Raw genomic sequence first — 20,342 nt, 5'->3', positions numbered from 1 at the left:
TGTTGCTTATCTAGTTCTTCTACCTGTAGAACGGGAAGCCTATTCTTGATAATGATTCTATTTAGTGCTCTATAGTTGACACACATACGATATGTGTCGTCTTTGTTTTGCACTAATAGCACTGGAGAACAAAATGGAGATGATATAGGTCTAACCATGCCCTTATGAACTAACTCATGCACTTGCCACATAATCTCCTCTTGTTGAGCTTGAGAGATTCTATAAGGAAGTTTATCAGGCGGTGAGCTTCCTGGAAGAATTTCAATTGCATGGCCATCATTGCCTGGTTTAGGAGGTATTTCACAAGGGACGTCATCAATAAAGACATCTTGAAACCCCTTGAGAAAATTGGACAACTCTAATTCCTTGTGTGTGTGTATATTTTCTTTTGCTAAAACATTAGATTCATTTTGAGAATCTTTAACAAAAATCATGTACACAGAAATAGAGCTCTTTATTGACTTATTGAAAGCTTGCGTATGTAAAATGGGTATGGTGCTACCCATCTGTTTCGCATTTATGTACATATTTTTTTCCCTAAACCTAAAGTAGATTCTGCTTTCAAGGAATTTAACATTGGTAGCCATGCAATCAAACCATGGTGCCCCTAGGATTACATCCTCGTGCTTGAGAGGAGAGATAAAGATGTCCTCTTTGTCTACATAGCTTTGGACATGGAGCCTCAATTTCCCAATTAAGGGATGTAATGTCTATTGCCAGCAGAGGAGAAATAATCATTACAGGAATGATTACCCGCACACTATCTTACATTATTCAAACAACGGAACACAGGAAGACAGAACATAAGACAAATTACAGCAAATAGAACACTGCCTTCCTCATTGATGTATATCAAAACACAGAGTACAAGAGAGACGATGTATTGGATAACATGAAAATTAGTGGTATATCCAAAGACAAGTATGCCCCCCTCATATACAATCGTTGTTCCACCGTAGATCAGGGATCGGGAACGGTACAGACCTCCATTCTGTCTCATGATATCCTATGAATAACTGCCCCAAAGCCGCATGACTCCTAGTCCGCAATGTCCAGACCTCCCGAGGACTGCAGGACTGCATTGCGGCTTATGCCATAACACCTGGCATGCACGGTGGATTGCGTGAACCCACACCTCAGCCCCTTCGGTTGGAAGGTTCCAGTTGTTGTTCTTCGACCTGCTCTGGTGAGGAAGAAATGTCGATGTAGCCAAATCCTCAAAAATCTTCACGATGAGCCCGATACACCTCGGCCAAGAGATATGGATCTATCTCAGTGTGCTCCAGCCAAGGATCCAAGATAGAATCCAGAAATGGAAGAGGAAAAGGATTTGGAACTGTAGTTGCTTTCAGCTCCCGATAATCCACACAGATTCGGATTTTCTTGTTTTTCTTTCGTACCACCACAATAGGAGAAATCCACTCGGGATTATCAATAGGGGTAATAAAACCCACCTCCAAAAGACGATCAATTTCCACCTTAACTTGCTTTGCCACATTCGGATTCATCCTATAAGAATGATGCTTCATTAGCACCGCATCTGGTTTCAGGTTAATAGTATGCTGATAAAACTTTGGATCCAATCCTTTCATATCCGCATATTCCCATGCGAAAACGTCTTTAAATTCTGTTAGTAAGCCAACCAAGTCTCTTCAAAAACTTGCCTCAAGCTGCTTATTAATATACATGGGTTGAGACTCCGCTTGTTCCCCTAGGAAGACCTGCTCCAATTCATCTTCCTTCACTCGTGTAATTTTCCCCATCTGTGCTTCAAACGCACGTTCCTACTTAATAATATCCTCCAATGATTCAGGACTAGGCCAAGCTTTCTGTTGCACCCTTGTCTTCGGTGAAATTCATGTAGCCCCGAGACATTTCCCTTCCGGAATCATAGAAATGTCGGCGAGGTACAAAGAAACTAAATCCGGGTTAGACTTCAAAAATTGCTCCTCTTCAGCTTCTTCTAATCCTTCTACCATATTTATCGTTTCTGCTATCACAGGCCATGCTGCTTGAACGGGTTGCCTACATGTTCCCAACATCACCCGAGCTTTCTTGCAAGCCTTTTTAACTGTAAACATATTTGCCTCTCAATTGTGCTTTACCCTGGCTTGTCTTAACCATGGTCTCCCCAAAATAATGTGATAATCTTGACTATGATCCTCAATATTCAAGACTACTAAAGAAACAGCAAAAGATAGGCCAGCTACATCCAGGACAATACCCCAAAGTAATCCTACTGGCTACACTCTTCTTTGATCTTCCATGCGGACTACAAAGGGTGCAGGTTCCCAATCACTGAGTCCAAAACACTCACAAGCTGCTTGAGTAATAATATTTACTTCCACTCCTCCATCTAATAGTACCTTGTCGATGTATGTACCATGATATCTGACTGAAAGCTTTGGAATGCGGGTATCCGTGATCCTATTTTCCGGCAGTGGGGCTGACTCATCCCCCTCGCCTTCAGCTATCACAATGCCCACTTCCCTCAGCTCTTTGGACTTCTGGCTTAGCAAGTCATTACAAAAATTCTATACCAATTTCAGTAGGGAACCCAACGCTACTTGTATTGGTGAATTGAGGACCTCTTTCCAAACTCAATTCCATTCATCCCCTTCCCTAGTATCTTCCTTGTTTCTATCTTTCCATTCGTTTGTTTCCAGACCAACAGTCGATGGTCTTGATGATTTCACTGGTGGTGCTGACTGTGGCATCCAGGTCACAGTCTTTTTTTGTACTTCTTCTTGAGTCTTCCAATCCTGAAGCTTACCATCGGTTGTTGGAACCACATTTTTACCAAATTGCGTGATTAGTGAAACCACTAGATCTGACTCCTCCAACCCTTCAATCTGGACCATAGACACACTAGGCTATTTTTCTGCAGCACATTCCTCCTTCTTCTGATCATATTCCATGGCTTCTGAACACTTTGATCGCCAATGCCCATCCCCCAGACAGAAAAGGCAGGTCTTGGGTCGATTAGGATCTCGGCCACCTCTCCCGTGACCTCGACCCCCTCCTTGACCCCATCCCTCTGCTTGTCCTTGAAAGGGCGCTTCTGATGTATGAGCATGAGCCATCGCCACCGCAAGCTCTTGTCCCTGCCCTGACTGTTCCATGTAGAAGAATCCTAACTCCTACAACCCCGACCATTGAAATAGCATTCCATTGTATTGTGAGTGTTGGCTGTGCAGATCGACACACCATTTCTGATTCATTGCACACTCTTGAGCAGCATCTCTTCGATTTCGGCACTGAGTACACCATAGTCCCTTCAGACTTCTAACCACCGCAGCAAATTCTGACGAGCCGGATGGAAACCTTTCCCTTGACGCTGGGATTTTCTCCGAGGTGCCTCCTCCGATTCTTTTCCTGAATCACTGCTGCCTAAGTCTGAGGAATCTGATTCTGCAGTCGCCGACTCCAAACTATCACTGCCACTTCCCTAGGACTTCTGATAAGATTTTCTTTCGCTCTTTTTTCTTTGATTTCTTTGGGGATTCCGTATCCTCCAAAGCTTCTCCTGCTACAACAGCTCTGGAAATTACATTATCTAGTGGACTAGTTACCTTATCCACTATTTCCATAGCAATTCTAAGATTCTTATTGAATCCACGCACAAAATAATCATTCAACACCTTGGCTACCGGCTTTTGAGTCCGAGGTACCCGCTGCAAAAGTATACGGAATTTTGCAGCATGGTCCTCCACTGGCAACGACTTTTTATGTAGCGTATGAAGCTTTTCCAGATGCTGAGGGACCGTCTTTTCCATTCTGAACCGTCGCAAGAACGCTCTGGATCCTTTGACATACGTCTAGAAGTGATCATTAGGGTATTCTGACAACCATTTGGCGGCTTTCCCTGAAAGTGTAGATTTGAACACTCATTATTGATGAAGAAGAATCACCACCCCAGGGTGATTCAATCCATACACTTTATTGAATTGTTGCAAATGTGCATCTGAGTCTTACTTTGAAAGACCTCTTAAACGGCTATACTTAATCTAAGGCTGTGCCATCGTCCTTCGCCAAACTGTACCCCCTCCTGGGAAAGCTGACGAACACTAGGAGGTGGGGACAATGGCGGCGAAAGCCCAAAACTGCTTACCGGAGATGGTGCTGGAGCAATATGGGTAGGTGAGGGTGACCGCACAGCACGAGGACATGACTGGCTATGTGGAGTATGCCGCACACGTTGAATGCGTCTACCACGCACCGGACATGATGATGGAGATACATGTTCCTCAGCCTGTGGTGTAGAAAAAATGAATTCATCTGAATTGCCTCTCCTCCGACGTCTCCTCACAATTGAAACCACCGGGTCAGGAGGACCCTACGACCTAGTGCGCATGCATGTTCACCGCAGGTCGCCCATCGTGCATCGTGGTTGCCAGATGTAATGTCTATTGCCCGCAGAGGAGCAATAATAATTACGGGAATGATTACCCGCACACGGGCTTACATTATTCAAATAGCAAAACACAGGAAGATAGAACATAAGACAGATTACAACAAATAGAACAGTGCCTTCCTCATTGATGTATATCAGAACAGAGAGTACAAGAGAGACGATGTATTGGATAACATGAACATTAGTGGTATATCTAAAGACAGGTATGCCTCCCCCATATACAACCACTCCTCAAGCGCAGATCGGGGATTGGGAACAGTGCAGACCCCCATCGTGTCTTATGATATCCTATGAATAATTGCCCCAAAGCCGTATGACTCCTAGTCTGCAATGTCCAGAACTCTGTAGGACCACAGGACCACACTCTACGGCTGACTAAAGATTCTTGCACCTTGAAAGCACCATCTACGAGTAGGACATCTCCCATCTCGTAAGCTTGTATGCCTAGCTTGGTGGCCAACTCTATGGATATGAAATTGTGAGTAGAACCAGGGTCAAAGAGAATAAAAGCATCATGTTCTCTTAACTTTCCCCAAGCATGGCATAGAGGAGATCCTTTGTGGTGAGTTCCTCCTCTTGGATTTCAACCAAGGTAGCTCTAGGAGGCTCATGGTGGTTGTTCGTTTGGGGACAAGCGTGGTATGCATACCCTTGCTCACCACAAAGCGGTTGGAGACTATTGGACAGTCTCCCAAGGGGTCCAATGAGCATACAGTAGGCCAATGGTTTGGTTGATTCCTATTGGCCAAGAGACAAAAGGGTCAAATGAGAGTTTAGTTGCATTAATTAATTACCTAAATCTCTCACAAAAGGGGAAAGGGGGACACATTGCAGAAGGCTCTCACTTATGCTCTTGAAATTCCATTGGCTAAGCCTTGAGAGGTCCAATAGGGTGTGAGCATGAGCAAATAGCAAGGGGGGTCGACCAAGAGAGAGAGGGGGGATGATTTCCTCAAGGGATTATTGCATACACACTCACACTAGTCCATTTGTGAAGTATGAAGACTCTCTCTCTCTCCTTCTCAAGCTTTAATTGAAAGCTTATCACCTACTCCAAGCTTGTGATAAGGGAGGCCTACACCAACAACTCTTGGCTTTGTGATGCAAATCCAGCCAAGATCTAAGCTTCAATGCATGCTCATCTCCTCTACCATGCTAATTACTAAGCTAAGCTATGCTAATATGAGTGATTATGTGAGGAGATGTACATCTTTCTTGTAATACTACTCCTTCTTCCTCTCAATCTACTCTCATACCCCACTAGCTCTCACCATCTTCGAACGTGTGTGAGGTCTTGGGTTTGAGACCGCGAGGGAATTGATGTTGTGTCTAATAAGTGTTTTGCTTAGTGCTTGAAGTTTCCATATTCATTGCACTAGCTAGTATTGAAGGAATACAAAGAATTGTATTGTAAAATGTCTCTCTTGATGGGAGAAACCATAATACAAAGCCTTTTGGAGGGGGGACCGGATCCATGTAAATCCGATCCTCAACTACTGTCAATAGCTTAATTTCTCTCTCTTTTGAAGTATTTTTCATGCTATCTAACTAGGTGTTATACTTTTTGTTGCTCTCTCCACCCAAGCACTCTTCTTATTCTCATTATGAATCTATTCTAATGAAATGCTCACTATGTTCATGCTATTTTCCGCTACACACAAAATACTAGGCCATTAAATGTTACATTGGTATCAGAGCACAAGTGTTCTCTTTTCTTGCTCAAGAAGGGAGGTCCTCAAGCTAGCTATAAATGGTTGGTACTATTCATTGCATTTGAGTAAGTAGAATAGGGAATTTTTAGCCTTGCAGTGCGTCTACCTTCGTGCAGATAACGGGGCATCATCGTCTAGAGCTATGGTCTTAATAGTGGAGTCCTACGGGGCTTTTGCCTATGGCTTAACCACTATTGATCTATTAGAAGCTTGATAGGATCTGGTGTATTTTGGTGTTGAATGACCCTCTCTTCTATTCCTTGCAATTAATGGTATTTGAGTCATGGGTACAGTAGCTTGAGTGCTTTTTCTAAAGGGGTAAAGAGGAGTAGCAACTAGGGCTTGAAGTGCCAAATTACACCTAAAATGTTTATGCCTAAAAGTTGTTAGAATGGATGAAAATAGTAAAGAGAGTGAAATTAATGTTGATAACTTTGATTTTGCTAATGATCAGGCTACTAATGATGCCCCTATGCTTGTTAACTACCTTGTTTCTAGGCTTCAACAAGCCATGGGAAATCCATCCCTCCAAAGTGAAGTGCAATGGCAGCTTGGTGCTCATGGGATTCTCCAAGCTCCCCACCATGATGAGGCAGTACCTAGGAAGCCTCCTTGTGAGACTTCCAAAAGAGGCCTCTCTCCGATTTGGGAAGAAGAACAGGATCCATACGAAGAGCTCAAAAATTTTCTTCTTGATGACGCAACTCTTTCTCAAAGGAGAACTCAAGAGCCTCCACCAAAGCAACGAGAAAGAAGTGAGTCTCTCCCTGTGAACAAGGAAGAGTGATGACCTGCTAAGCCACCTTGGCTGGGGCTATATGAGTGTCACGCCTTGACCAAAGGAAGTTCCTGATCAACCTCTCTACCTGGTTGATACAAGAACTCGAGGAAATGATGTACCACATAGTCGCCAACAACACCTAGTTGGAAACTACTACTCTGTCAGCCAAAGAAAGTCGTGTTGAGCTCCAGTGTAACAACTTTCTCCTGATAGACAGGAGAAGGGGATCAATCTCCTGATCGAGAGACAAGTCCAAACCAACCTGACAGCCCTAGTATTGAACTGCAGTCCCTGGGGGGATCCACTTGAAACCCTCTCCTAGCAGCCAATCTGGCACAGGATCACTACCAACCGAGAAAGCCATTGTCTTGCTCCAGTTGATTAGTGCACCCGATGCACAATAGAAGGTCTCTAGAGCTTGCTCACATCTGTAGAGGTTGGCCTCCTAGCCATCTAAGTACAAGGCCGAGTCATCAACAAACTCAGCGTCTAGTAGCTCATCTCCCTGAATAGGGAGTGCTTAGCCCCGTAGACCAACCTGCTACGACACCAAAAACTCATTGCCTCCGCATAGACCAGAAAGAGGAAAGGGGCAAGAGGAAAACCTTGTATGACTGAGCGTGTAAGCATTAAGCGATCACCTCTCCCTCCTGCCAAGAGTACTTGACTATGAGCCTACCTGTACAAAGCTGACACCCCTCTGATCCAAGCATCTAAGAAGCCCATCCTATGTAGAGTGCCCTCTAGAAAGTCCTAGTCAACTTTGTTGTATGCCTTCTCAAAATCGAGAAGAAGGATCACGAGGTCCTCACCACGGATCCGTGCCAAGGCAGAGGCCTCCTAAAAGGTAAAAATGTTGTCAAGGATACTGCGTTCCTTGACAAAACTTGTCTGAGTCCCATTTTTCAGACTCTCCAGAATTGGCTAAATCCTCAAACTCAGAGCCTTGGCAAGAATTTTGTAGGCTGGGTTGAGAATGGTGATGGGGCGCCACTGTCGAATCTCATCCAAGGAGCCACCTCCTTGGGATGAGGTAGATCAAGCCCTCACTCATGCTGTCAGGCATCACTCCTATGTTCAAAATGTACTAAAAATCAGAGCAGAGATCTGGGCCAAGCAGGTCCCAGTACTCCAAGAAAAAACTGGGAGTCAACCCATCCTCACCTGCCATCCTCACCTGGACAAATACAACGGGGGAGGCACCTAAGAGCCGTGTGGAGCTCCTCAAGCTGAAGTGGCAGCTCAAGCCTCTGACGCATCTCCTCACTCACAAGACAAGGCATCTGTGCCCAAACCTGCTCCCTTCATGCATCCTGACGCGCTGACTGGGACTCTGCAAACAGTAACTCACGGTAAAAGTCAGTAGCAACTGCACGCATATCCTTGGGCTCAGAAACAACTGAGCCATCGGGCCTCCTCAATTGACTGACCTTGGCATGTAAATGCCGAGGTTCCACTGCCTCAAAGAAAGCACCAGTCACTCTGTCGCCCACCTGGGTCCACTGAGATGCCTGTCGGTGCAAAGCAAACTCATGTCGCCTCTCCTTTGTGCTAGCAAGCTCCTGTCGAGCCTGCTATAACTGCTCCTCCAACCACGGACTGTTTGGATGCTGCTCCTGCATCAATGCCATGTCTGAGATGCTACTCCTCCTCTCTCACTACAGCCCAACGAGCCAGAGACTCCTGGAGAAAAAGACAACTAATCGGTGCTAGGCCTGCGGCCACTCTGTCAGCAAGAGAGTCCTGCCTATCCGAGCTCTCTGTCTAGAGAGCCTCTACACTCTCTCTGTGTCATGAGTCCAACAAGACCCTCTCGGGGATGCGAAGCATCGTGCTTCCACTACTCTGCCTGTCTGCTACTGTGAGGATCATTGGTGCATGGTCCAAGAAGGAGTTTCCTACCAGGATGCCTACTGTCCCTCCCAAGTCACTGAAGTGGTCACTAGTGTAGAAGTGATCTATCCACAATAGATTCACTCCTCCCACTCTGCGGTCCAATCGAGAGAAGGCCAAGCTGTCTAGGGCCTCACAAAACCAGAGTGCTACCGAGCATCCGAGACCCTCAAAGTCAAACAAAGTCTCTCCTAAGCTGCCAACTCAACTCCATGCATAGTAGCATGGCTACCACCAATTCTGTGAGAAGGGTCCTCCACCATGTTGAAGTCCCCCCCTATGCACCAATGCTCTGCCTGCCAGAGACTCAGCTATCTGTGACCAAAACGCTACACGAGCACTCACCACATTGGGTGCATAGATGTTTAGGAAACCCACTAGGCCACCCTGAATCTGCATAGTAATCCACTGAGCCCTGCCTGGCACAATGATCCCTCTGCCCACTATGGCCTGCTGCAAAGAGTCTGCAATAGTCATACATACCCCACCCTGGATGCCTCCAGGTCCAGAAGCAGCTAACCAAAAAGTATCATATCATCCACGCAAGAGCTGATCACAATGTTTGATGTGGCTCTCACACAAATGGTGCTCCTAAAGCATAAGGAGATCAATCTCTCCTCCCACAAGACAATGTTGAAGCTCCTGATGTAGTCGGCCCCACTGGCGCTGAAATTGGGGCCCACCTAGTCCCTACACGTTCCATGAGACGATCCTCATGGAGAGTGAGAGAGAATAGATGCTACCGCTGCAGCAACTAGACGGGCTATCTTTGAGGCTAGCTTGGATGGGGAGTAATTCACACCCAAGCGTCCTCTAGATAGACGTGACTGCAACGAGTGCCTAGCCCAAGCCCAAGCAGAGTGATCCATACATAAAGCAACCTCCTCTGTCCAAGAGTCCTCATGAATGTATACATAGCATGGCAAGCACTATGTATCAGCAAAGAAGTAAACCACAATGTGTCAACATCCTACTGAGTCTGGAGGTGTCACCGCAAACTTGGCTAATGGCCACAAAGTATAGAGCAAATCTGTAACTCCTAGTTCCCCCATGTGGTGAGAGAACTCTAGTACCTGTGTGTGCAACCATCCCAACACTGGGTCGATAGTCCACTCTGTCTGGTCTCTGTCATCGCAGAGGGAGAAGGAGAAGCCAACTACTGAGTCCAAGGCCTCTGTCCCCCATAGCGGCAAGGAACAGAACATGGATCCTCAAGCAGGCTGCCTCATGGTCTATTGAGGGGTCACCGAGAAAACAAGTAAATCCGTAGTAGAAGAAGTCCCATCAGCACCGGATGTCAATGCTCATCAGACCACGAGGGATAGCTGCAAGGGAAGATGTATGTACCTATAGAGGGGTCCGTAGGAATGGTTGTCCCTCTCTCGCTCAGCGACTCGTGGAAAAGGCGCTGCCAAGAGATCTCCTAGCCGCAGGAGAAGACCCTGCCCCCTGGGTCGAATGTGGAACTGAAGCAAGAGGGGGGGAGAGGGAGATGGGGGGAGCGGTGGAGAAGAGGGGCAGGAAGGAGCAACAGAGGTAGAAGGGTGGAGGGAAGAGGCGGCGGGAGCAGGAGGCGGGGGGAAGGATGCGGAAGATGGAGGAAACTCTGGGGGGGGAGGGGCTGTCAAGGGTGAAACTAGGAAAGGGGCTGGGGCAGGGACCTCATCCTGCTCTAGAGAACCAAAACGGTTCCCCATGAGAACCCAATGCTGCTGAGTAGGTTCCTGAGGACCACTTTGAGTGTTAGTCTAACACTGTGGCCCTTGGCGACGTCTACCATGGACCTGCTACCATCCCTCCTCCACTGGAGCCCCAGGCTCAGAGGGTGGCTCTGCCTATGTGCACTGTGTCTCTGGCTGTGTCTGCTGGCCAGCCCTTGCAGGTTGTGGTTGAGGCTGTGGTGTAGGTTGAGGCCTCCTCCGTGGACAGGCCTTCGCTAGATGGCCCATCTGTCGACAAATGAAGCACTGGCTCCGGAGGCCCGAATACTCCATACTCTATCTGAACCAACCCCCACTGACCCGAGGCATAAGGATAACCTTCGAGAGCATGTGAGTGTCTCTCACCAAAACGCGAACTGAGGGAATGCCAACCGCTTGGCAGCTACTGAGGCTGTCGTGCGAGGTGTCTCCAGGACAGTCCCAATAGATAAGCCTATCCTGGATAAAAGTGGTAAGTACTCCCTCTGCAAACCCGGAAAGCAGACAGAGATGGGGATGTCTGCCTCCTCTACTAGAACACGCAAAGCAAGGTCGAAACCATGTCTGCACTGTCGAAAGTGGACACGTGCTGCTCGGATGGTTAGTGGACTCATGGCGATGACCTTGGATGCCATCTCAGAAGTCTCAAACTCGATCTGGTAGTAACCACGTCCGAGTATCTATATGTCCAAGATCCTGTCCACCTCTTCGAGAATGGAGAAGGTCACGCAGCTCTCCTCTGCTAGGTCGAGTGCCGAGAATCTTTCAGATGATTGAAGTCGCCTGCAATTGCTCTACCTCTGGAGCTAGGATCGCTTGCTATGTCGATGAAAGATCAAGTCGAATGGTGGGCTCAACGGGGTCGGGTGACGGGGCTTCGGACGAGTCCCTCTGTTGTGGAGCTGGAGCCTCCATCTGTGTCTATCGCTATGGCGGAAGAACTGATGGTGTGGAGAAACTCCAAAAAGGTGCACCTATCACTGCCCAAGGAGGACAATGCGGCTCAATCCAACGTGCAGAAAAACCTTGGGGGAACAAGGAAAGCGGGGGGGGGGGGGGGTGTGTATGTGTGCAGGCGGGAGCTGCAGGCAGTGAGAGCGGGGATTTGCAGGCAGCGGGCGGGCGAGCAGGGGTAGTGGACGGGTAGCGCGAGCAAGGATAGCGGGTGGGGCGCGTGGGTGAGTAGGGCAGCGCGGTGAGCAACAAAGGGGCGAGCAGGGAGAGCGGGGGGGGCAGCGGGTGCGGGAGGCTACCGGGGGGGGCAACGATGGTGCAGCAAAGGGGGGTGTCGATTAGCAGCAGTGAGCTAATCTTCTCACTATTGTTTAGCATATTATTGTGGCTTGCTCTTTATTTTTCTCGGGTAAAGAGCTTTCTTATCCTTTTTACAATGGCAAATTTATAATATCTGAATCATTTCTTTTAGAATTAATTTCTCCAATGCAATTTACAACTTTAGATGCAGTCATCAAAGTTGGTGATGTTGAATGAATTCGCCTCTTGAAAGGATTCTCAACAATTTGGGTGAATTCATCTATGTACTGGATGAACAGCTTTCACGTAAATACAAAGTCAACGTATCCCATCAAACACAATATGCAAGCTCACCTAGCACGACTCCCATTGCCATTGTGCATAGTCCGTCACATGTGCAATTCGCTCAAAAGTAATTAATAGATCTATGCACCCCACCTCGACTTTTACTCTCAAATAGCTTCAAAAGGAGTACAAGACAAAAACTCCTACAGGCCAAAAAGAAGGGCACATTGACAAATCTCTTAATGCAAATACAACAAGTGGAAGAAGTTACAGAGATTCCAAGGTCTTACAATGGTGATCTTATTTTAGAATTTCCACCTACCATGGGAAATTTGCACCATATGGATGCAATGGATCATAAGTATGATCCTCATTTGTGGTCGAAGCCACAAACGTCCAATATAGGTTTTCCAGGTGTAGTGCGTCTTAGTCATTGCATAGGATCTCTCAAGTGCATGAATGAACAATGTGTCCGCTTGGTTAATTATCATATTCCCAATACAATTCATTTCAATGGGTACAATATAAAGAAGGCAACCGCACCCAGACAATATTGTAAGATTGGAGATAAGAGCCTTACATGCCACTTTTGTAAGGCAATTGCTTTTTGTATTGCAACATCTGATTGTGTAGTATACTATGTCATGCCATCTGATGAGACTGCCACTAGAGTCATGATTCATTGTGGCACACGATGTGCGCAGCGACACATCCAAAACACTAACGGACAACACCAATGTGATGGTGCAAAGGATTTTGACTGCTGACCCACACACAAGAGCCAGGAAGGTTCAAATGTGTTTGGAAAAAGAAATTATAAGTACAACACTTCTTTGCAACAACAGCAACGAAGGAATTTTAGGCGTGCAATAGCTATTTGCAATCGCTGAGGAGTTGGTGCCATTGGTGCAAGATAATTGGTATGAGCATTTCCTAGGTTCTTATTTCGATGCAAAACTCCATGCTAAATTATTTTTTCTCTAAACACTTTGAACATTGTTAGGTTTTGAAGGTCAGTATCTATTTTACGTAGAGGGGTTGACAAAGAATCTTTCTGCATTGATGCACGAGCCTAAAGCTAAACCGAGACTGCACACATCACTTTTTTCATGGAAGCCGGTTTCCTGGTCAAGATACGGAAGGGGAGAAATGTTATGTCTTCAAAATGTCCACAATTGCTCTAGCATCCAGTGTGGACTTGGTGAACCGAATGAGACAAGATTGGGATGGCGATCTTTGACGTGCGTGGATCCAGTTTGATCACACCAGACGTGTTAACGAATGGGTGACTATGGCCTATCATGTCTATGATCCAAGGTACATGGCACACCTTAACAGCTTTGTGGGTTGCCTTTGACTCTCTCTAAGACAATTTTTTTGCAGCATGCAAGGCCTTTTGACTATTGCAACTTGTGAAATGAAAGCATCCGAATGGTGTGGTGCATCAATGGTTTTGGTTTTGTCCGGATCATGTCTTGCATTGCCATATAGTAGATCGGAACATTGAGATGCAGCCTCAACATTCACCACACACTTGGCCCGTGCATGTGGGCACCAACCTATCAGAGGATGAGGTGAAAATATTGCATGAAGGGGGGTATCAAGTGGAGCTCAGCAAAGAAGGAATACCTAATGTAACGCCGGTTGTTCCTGCACAAAATATGACCAACTTTCCTTTCAAATCAAAAGATACATCCACTCCTGAAGGTAGTGCACGAGCCACAGTGTGAGATGGTGTGCGTGTATGGTATCGGACTTCCATTTTCGAGGACGCTGCTCGCAAGATCAGATTAGCACTAGCGCTGAGAGTGAAGGTTGTAGAAGAGATATGTGCAGCAGATGATGTTAATGAGGTCTTCAAAGTAGAGACCAAAAGTGAAGATGATCATGTCGGGATGTACAAAGTTTGTATTTGTAACCAGCCATCATGCACATGTCCAGACTTCATGGAACGGGTGTCAAAGCAAAAACCATATCTTGCATGTAAACATTTGTATCTTATTTATCTACATGTGCTAGGGTTAAGCCAAAATGAGAAAATGTTTATCCATCAACCGATTCTGACAGATGTTGATATCTTCAAGGCATTGAGCCGAAGCCGGACCTATCCAGACATGGATGCATAGCATTTGTCATTTCTCATTTTTTGTTTGTACGCTTCACAAAATGGAAAACTGTACCAGTTTCTAATTTTATCTTATGATGGCCACATTTTGGTACATTGATTTGCAGTTTTTTTCAAATTTGGGAAATGGTTGTTTATCTGTCAAATCGTGAATAAAGTAATATAATATTTGCACAATGGCTATAAATTACCATTGCTTAAATTATTTTTGTGAAAGCGTCCAGTAGCTTCCGTAGCACACCTCTATTACTTTTCACGATGTCCGACGATCTTGAGAATAAAATCAAGTATGTGTGGGATGCCATGGAAGCCATTCCCAACAGAGAGGCGTTGTATGGATCCGACTCGTTTAGGGAGGCTCTAAAGGCAATCGTCAATGTGTATCGCCTCTATCATTGGGACAAAACTCAATATGCTGACCTTACGTAGCTTGAACGAGAAGGGACAATTTGCTTTCTCTTGCTAGAAGAAGATTGGGCTCATCACTGAGGAGTATGAGGAGGAAATGACGCAGCAGCTAGGGAACGTGGTGAATCTTCTTTTTCCACTCGAAGGTAGTACATCTACTCCAAAAACCGGGCCTTTCTGAAGATGAACGCTTCTTGCCTATGTAATGCAAGTGCAATAAAATGTAACTTTGTATTATTAATGGATGTTCTTGTTTTAAGTACCCTTGTCTCTGTTGTTTTTGAAACAATTTTTTTAGCTCGCATATCTTTGTCTATGTCTCAACCTCCCTAATACCCCTCTCTCTCTCTCTCTCTCTCTCTCTCTCTCTCTCTCTCTCTCTCTCTCTCTCTCTCTCTCTCTCTCTCTCTCTCTCTCTCTCTCTCTCTCTCTCTCTCTGAGAGATAGAGATATGAAAAAGGCAAAACAGTCGACAAGGAGGAACAAAGAATCTTTTTAGGAATCTGCTCACTTGATTTCTAAAAAGCGCTCACCAAAAAATGCTCGCCTAGAAATATCCCCCGCTATAGAGTAGAGACGAGAGAGAGAGAGAGAGAGAGAGAGAGAGAGAGAGAGAGAGAGAGAGAGAGAGAGAGAGAGAGAGAGAGAGAGAGAGAGTTGTAAGTTGCCACTAGCGGTATTTTACTTGTTGGTGCTTGTCGTCAAGTTGCAGCTCGCTAACATGGTGCATCGTTTTCCTTGTCATCCCACCTTCAGTCTGTGCTTTGCCATCGAGCACAACTAAATCATGCCAGCTTCGTTTGAGAGGTAAGTCACATCACTACCAATCTCACTCTCTCACCTCTCTCTCTCTCTCTCTCTCTCTCTCTCTCTCTCTCTCTCTCTCTCTCTCTCTCTCTCTCTCTCTCTCTCTCTCTCTCTCTCTCTCTCTCTCTCTCTCTCTACCAAAAACTTTAAAAAAAAGCTGTTGAAACCAGTCTGTGTCGGGAGGTCTCTCTCTCTCTACCAAAACCTTAAAAACAAAGCTACTAAAACCAGTCTGCACCGAGGGAGAGAGAGAGAGAGAGAGAGAGAGAGAGAGAGAGAGAGAGAGAGAGAGAGAGAGAGAGAAGAGAGACTTAATTGCCTACGAGCTATTGAGGAGTGCGCCTCTCACGTGAGCTATGTGAACAGTGTGCCACAGTGCCTCTCTCTCTCTCTACCAAATACTATAGAAAAAGATGCTGAAACAAAGAGAGAGAGAGAGGCCGGCAGAGGCTGGTTTCAACAGCTTTTTTCAAAGTTTCTGGTATAGAGAGAGAGAGAGAGAGGCAGGCACAGAGTGGTTTTAGCACCTTTTTTTAAAGTTTTTGGTAGAGAGAGAGAGAGAGAGAGAGAGAGAGAGAGAGAGGCGTGGACTGGTTTCAACAGATTTTTTTAAAGTTTTTGGGGGAGAGAGAGAGAGAGAGAGAGGTGTGGACTGGTTTCAAAATATTTTTTTTAAGTTTTTGGTAGAGAGAGAGAGAGAGAGAGAGAGAGAGAGAGACAGAGAGAGAGAGAGAGAGACCTGATCGCCTGTGAGCTGTGCAAGGGGTAGTCGCGGCTTACCTGATGGCGCTGCTTCCGTTGTCGACATCAGGAATATTCTTGGCTCAGTTGGTGTAACATTTAATGGCCTAATAACTTATGTGTAGTGGAAATTAGCATGAACATAGTGGGCATTTCATTAGAATAGATTCCTAATGAGAATTACAAGAGTGCTTGGGTGGAGAGAGCAACAAAAAGCATAACACCTAGTTAGATAGCATCAACAATACTTTCAAAAGAGAGAGATATTAAGCTATTGACAACAGTTGAGGACCGGATTTGCATGGAGCCGGTCCCCCCTCCAAAAGGCTTTGTATTATGGTTTCTCCCATCAAGAGAGACATTGTACAATACAATTCTTTGTGTTCCTTCAAGACTAGCTAGTGCAATGAAGATGGAAGCTTCATGCACTAAGAAAAACACTTAATCAAACACAACTTGAATTATCCCCGTTCTCAGACCCAAGACCTCACACACCTTCGAAGATGGTGAGAGCTAGCAGGGTATGAGAGTAGATTGAGAGGAAGAAGGAGTATCTTACGAGAAAGATGTACATCTCCTCACATAATCACTCATATTAGCATATCTTAGCTTAGTAATTAGCTTGGTAGAGAAGTAAATAGTGCTTCCATGAGTCTAAGGCATGTAGAACTGCAAGGAGTTCCTTTTCGTATATGCCTAGAGCTTGCTCAACAGGGTCGAGCCTTCGGCTCTCATAGCCTATGGCGTGCCCTTCTTGGAGCAAAACAACTCCAAGGCAATCACCACAAGCATCACATTGGACCTCAAATGGTTTTGAGAGATCCGGTAGTGTAAGCATAGGTTCAGAGATAAGCTTTTTGAAAGCATTGTTCTCCTTAGCAGACCATGTATACCTAACGCTTTTTTTTGTTAGGTCGTGTAATGGTCCCGCAATTTGTGAGAACTTTTCTATGAAGCGTCTATAGTATGCACACATACCTATAAAGCTTCTTAGTTCATGAAGATTCCTTGGTTTAGGCCATCGTTTTATTACCTCTAACTTGGATGGATCCATTTGGATGCCATCTTGAGAGATAATGTGACCTAAATACTGAATCTCTTGCAAGAAAAATTCACTTTTCTTTCGATTAACATAAAGTTTATTCTCTCTTAAAACTTGAAATATTACCTGGAGATGTTGCTTGTGTTCCTCCAATGAATTAGAGTAGATGATAATATCATCAAAGAACACTCCAGTGAAGATTTGATGAGGCCTGAACAGCTTCTCCATCAAGCGGTTGAATGTGGCTGGTGCATTGGTCAAGCCAAAAGACATGACAATATATTCGTAAAGACCAAATGTAGTGCGAAACGCGGTCTTTACAATGTCTTGATCAACTATCCTTATTTGATGATAGCCACTCTTTAGGTCAATCCTACTGAAGTAGGTCGATCCTTGTAGCTTATCAAATAGGTCTTCTACCCGTGGAATGGGAAACATATTCTTGATAGTGATCCTATTTAGTGCTCTATAGTCGACACACATACGATATGTGACGTCTTTCTTTTGCACTAATAGCACAGGTGAGCAAAATGGAGATGAGCTAGGCCTAACCATGCCCTTCTCAACTAACTCATGCACTTGCCGCATAATCTCCTCTTGTTGAGCTTGAGAGATTCTATAAGGAGGTTTATTAGGCGGTGAACTTCCTGGAAGAAGTTCAATTGCATGGTCATCATTACCTCATTTAGGAGGTAGCTCACAAGGGATGTCGTCAATAAAAACACCTTGAAACCCCTTGAGAAAATTGGATAACTCTAATTCCTTTTGGTTGCTTTTATTTTCGTTTGTTAAAGCATTAGGTTCATTTTGAGAATATTTAACAAAAATCATGTACACGGAAATAAAGCTCTTTATTGACTTGTTGAAAGCTGGTGTATGTACAATGGGGATGGTGTTACCCATTTCCTTAGCATCTATATACATGTCTTTTTCCCTGAACTTAAAGGAGATTCTCCTTTCAGGAAATTTAACATCGGCAGCCAGGCGGTCAAACCATGGTGCCCCTAGGATTACATCCTCATGCTTGAGAGGAGAGATAAAGAAGTCCTCTTTGTCCACATAGCCTTGGACATGAAGCCTCAATTTCCCAATTAAGGGAGTGACTGAAGCTTCTTGCCCCTTGAAGGCACTGTCTGCGGGTAGGACATCTCCCATCTCGTAGGATTGTATGCCTAGCTTGGTGGCTAACTCCATAGATATAAAATTGTGAGTAGAACCAGGGTCAAAGAGAATAAAAGCATCATGTTCTCTTACCTTTCCCCAAGCATGGCATAGAGGAGATCTTTTGTGTTGAGTTTGGTGAGTCTCCTCCTCTTGGATTTCAACCAAGGAAGCTCTAGGAGGATCTTGGCGGTTGTTCTTTTGGGGACAAGCGCGGTACGCATGCCCTTGTTCGCCGCACTTGAAACACCAGTTATCTTTACGATAACGCTCAAGCTCTTCAGGAGAGAGTTTATTCTTTCCTTTATAAACTCCCTTCTCTTTAGCTTTGTTGAAATTTCCCTTAGGAGACTTTTGGACATTGTCCTTCCCCTTAGGCTCATTGGAACCCTTGTTTTCCGGGGGTTTATTATTTCTTTTAACCCCCGTTTGGAAATTGATTCGAGAGGCCACCATAGTATGGTGTATTACCGCCGATATGGTGCATGGCCTTTGGGAGTTGACATACTCCGCCATTTCTTCGGTTAAGCCCGCACAAAATTGTTTCTTTTGCTCTCCAAAATCCAACCTTTTGAAGACAGTGTCTTTGAGTTGTAGGTCCCAAAACTTGTCTACATATTTGTGGATGGATTCATTGGGAGAGAGATTTAAGCTTCGCCATTCCGTGAGTACTTTGTCTTTGGCATCGGTGGCCAAAAATTGCTTCATAATGGAAGCTCTTAAAGCCTTCCATGTTCGTGGAGCTTCACCGTTGGCTCGTAGGCTAGACCACCATTGTCTGGCGGACTTTTGAAAGTGCATAGCTACATGGCGTAGCTTAGAGGACTCCGTGAAGCCCTCATCTCCAAATGCCGCATCGAATTGCTGGATAAAGGCCAAGACTTTGTCCGCAGCACCAAAGGTACCATCATAGGTAAGCAAAGAGATGCTCTTCCCTCCCTCTTTGAATTTCTTCAACTTGGACGACCTCTTCCATGCGGCATAGGATTTCCTATGGCCTCTTCTTTTTGATGGTTCAAAGGTTGCACCATCACTTTCTTCAGAGGGTGAAGAATTTGAAGAAGGTGGAGAAGAGGGTGACCTCTTTCTCGCCATTTTCTTGTCTTGATCTTTGTCATCTTCACCATAGCTTTCATAAGAGGAAGAGGATGAAGAAGATGGAGAAGAGGCTGTCCTCTTTCTCGCCTTTTTCTTCTCTTGCTTTTTATCATCCCTCTTTGAATTGTGGTGGGGAGAAGAATATGATGGTCTTCTCCGCTTTGGTGGTGATGGAGAGCGTTTAGCCCGCCGTCTTCGTGGAGCCATCTCCGCCAAGGTGGCGGGAGACTCGCTTCTTTCTCGTTCCTTCGGTGGAGGCTCTTGAGTTCTCCTTTGGGAAGGAGATACATCATCAAGAAGTAAATTTTTGAGCCCTTCATAAGGATTCTCTTCTTCTTCCCGAATCGGAGAGAGACCTCTTTTGGTAGTCTCACAAGGAGGCTTCCTAGGTGTTCTCTCGTCATGGTGATGAGCTTGGAGAATCCTGTGAGCACGGAGCTGCCGTTGCACTTCACTTTGGAGATATGGATTGCCCATGGCTTGTTGAAGCCTAGAAACAAAATAGTTAACAAGCATTGAAGCATCATTAGTAGCTTGCTCATGAGCAAAATCAAAGTTATCAACATTAATTTCACTCTCTTTACTATTGTCAGCCATTCTAACAACTTTTAGGTGTAAACTTTTTAGGTGTACTTTGGCACTTCAAGCCTTAGTTGCTACTCCTCTTTACCCCTTTAGAAAAAGCACTCAAGCTACTGTACCCGCGACTCGAATACCATTAATTGCAAGGAATAGCAGAGAGGGTCTTTCGACACCAAAACAGCACCGGCTCCTGTCAAGCTTCTAATAGCTCAATAGTGGTTAAGCCGTAGGCAAGCCCCGTAGGACTCCACTATTAAGACCATAGCTCTCGAAGGTGATTCCCCGTTAACTGCACAAAGGCAGGCGCACTGCAAGGCTGAAAAATCCCTATTCTACTTA

The sequence above is a fragment of the Adiantum capillus-veneris genome, chromosome 7 (genome assembly GCF_014529385.1).
Source record: "Adiantum capillus-veneris isolate H3 chromosome 7, ASM1452938v2, whole genome shotgun sequence".
Lineage (NCBI taxonomy): Eukaryota > Viridiplantae > Streptophyta > Polypodiopsida > Polypodiales > Pteridaceae > Adiantum > Adiantum capillus-veneris.
Note: the sequence above shows the minus strand (reverse complement) of the source record.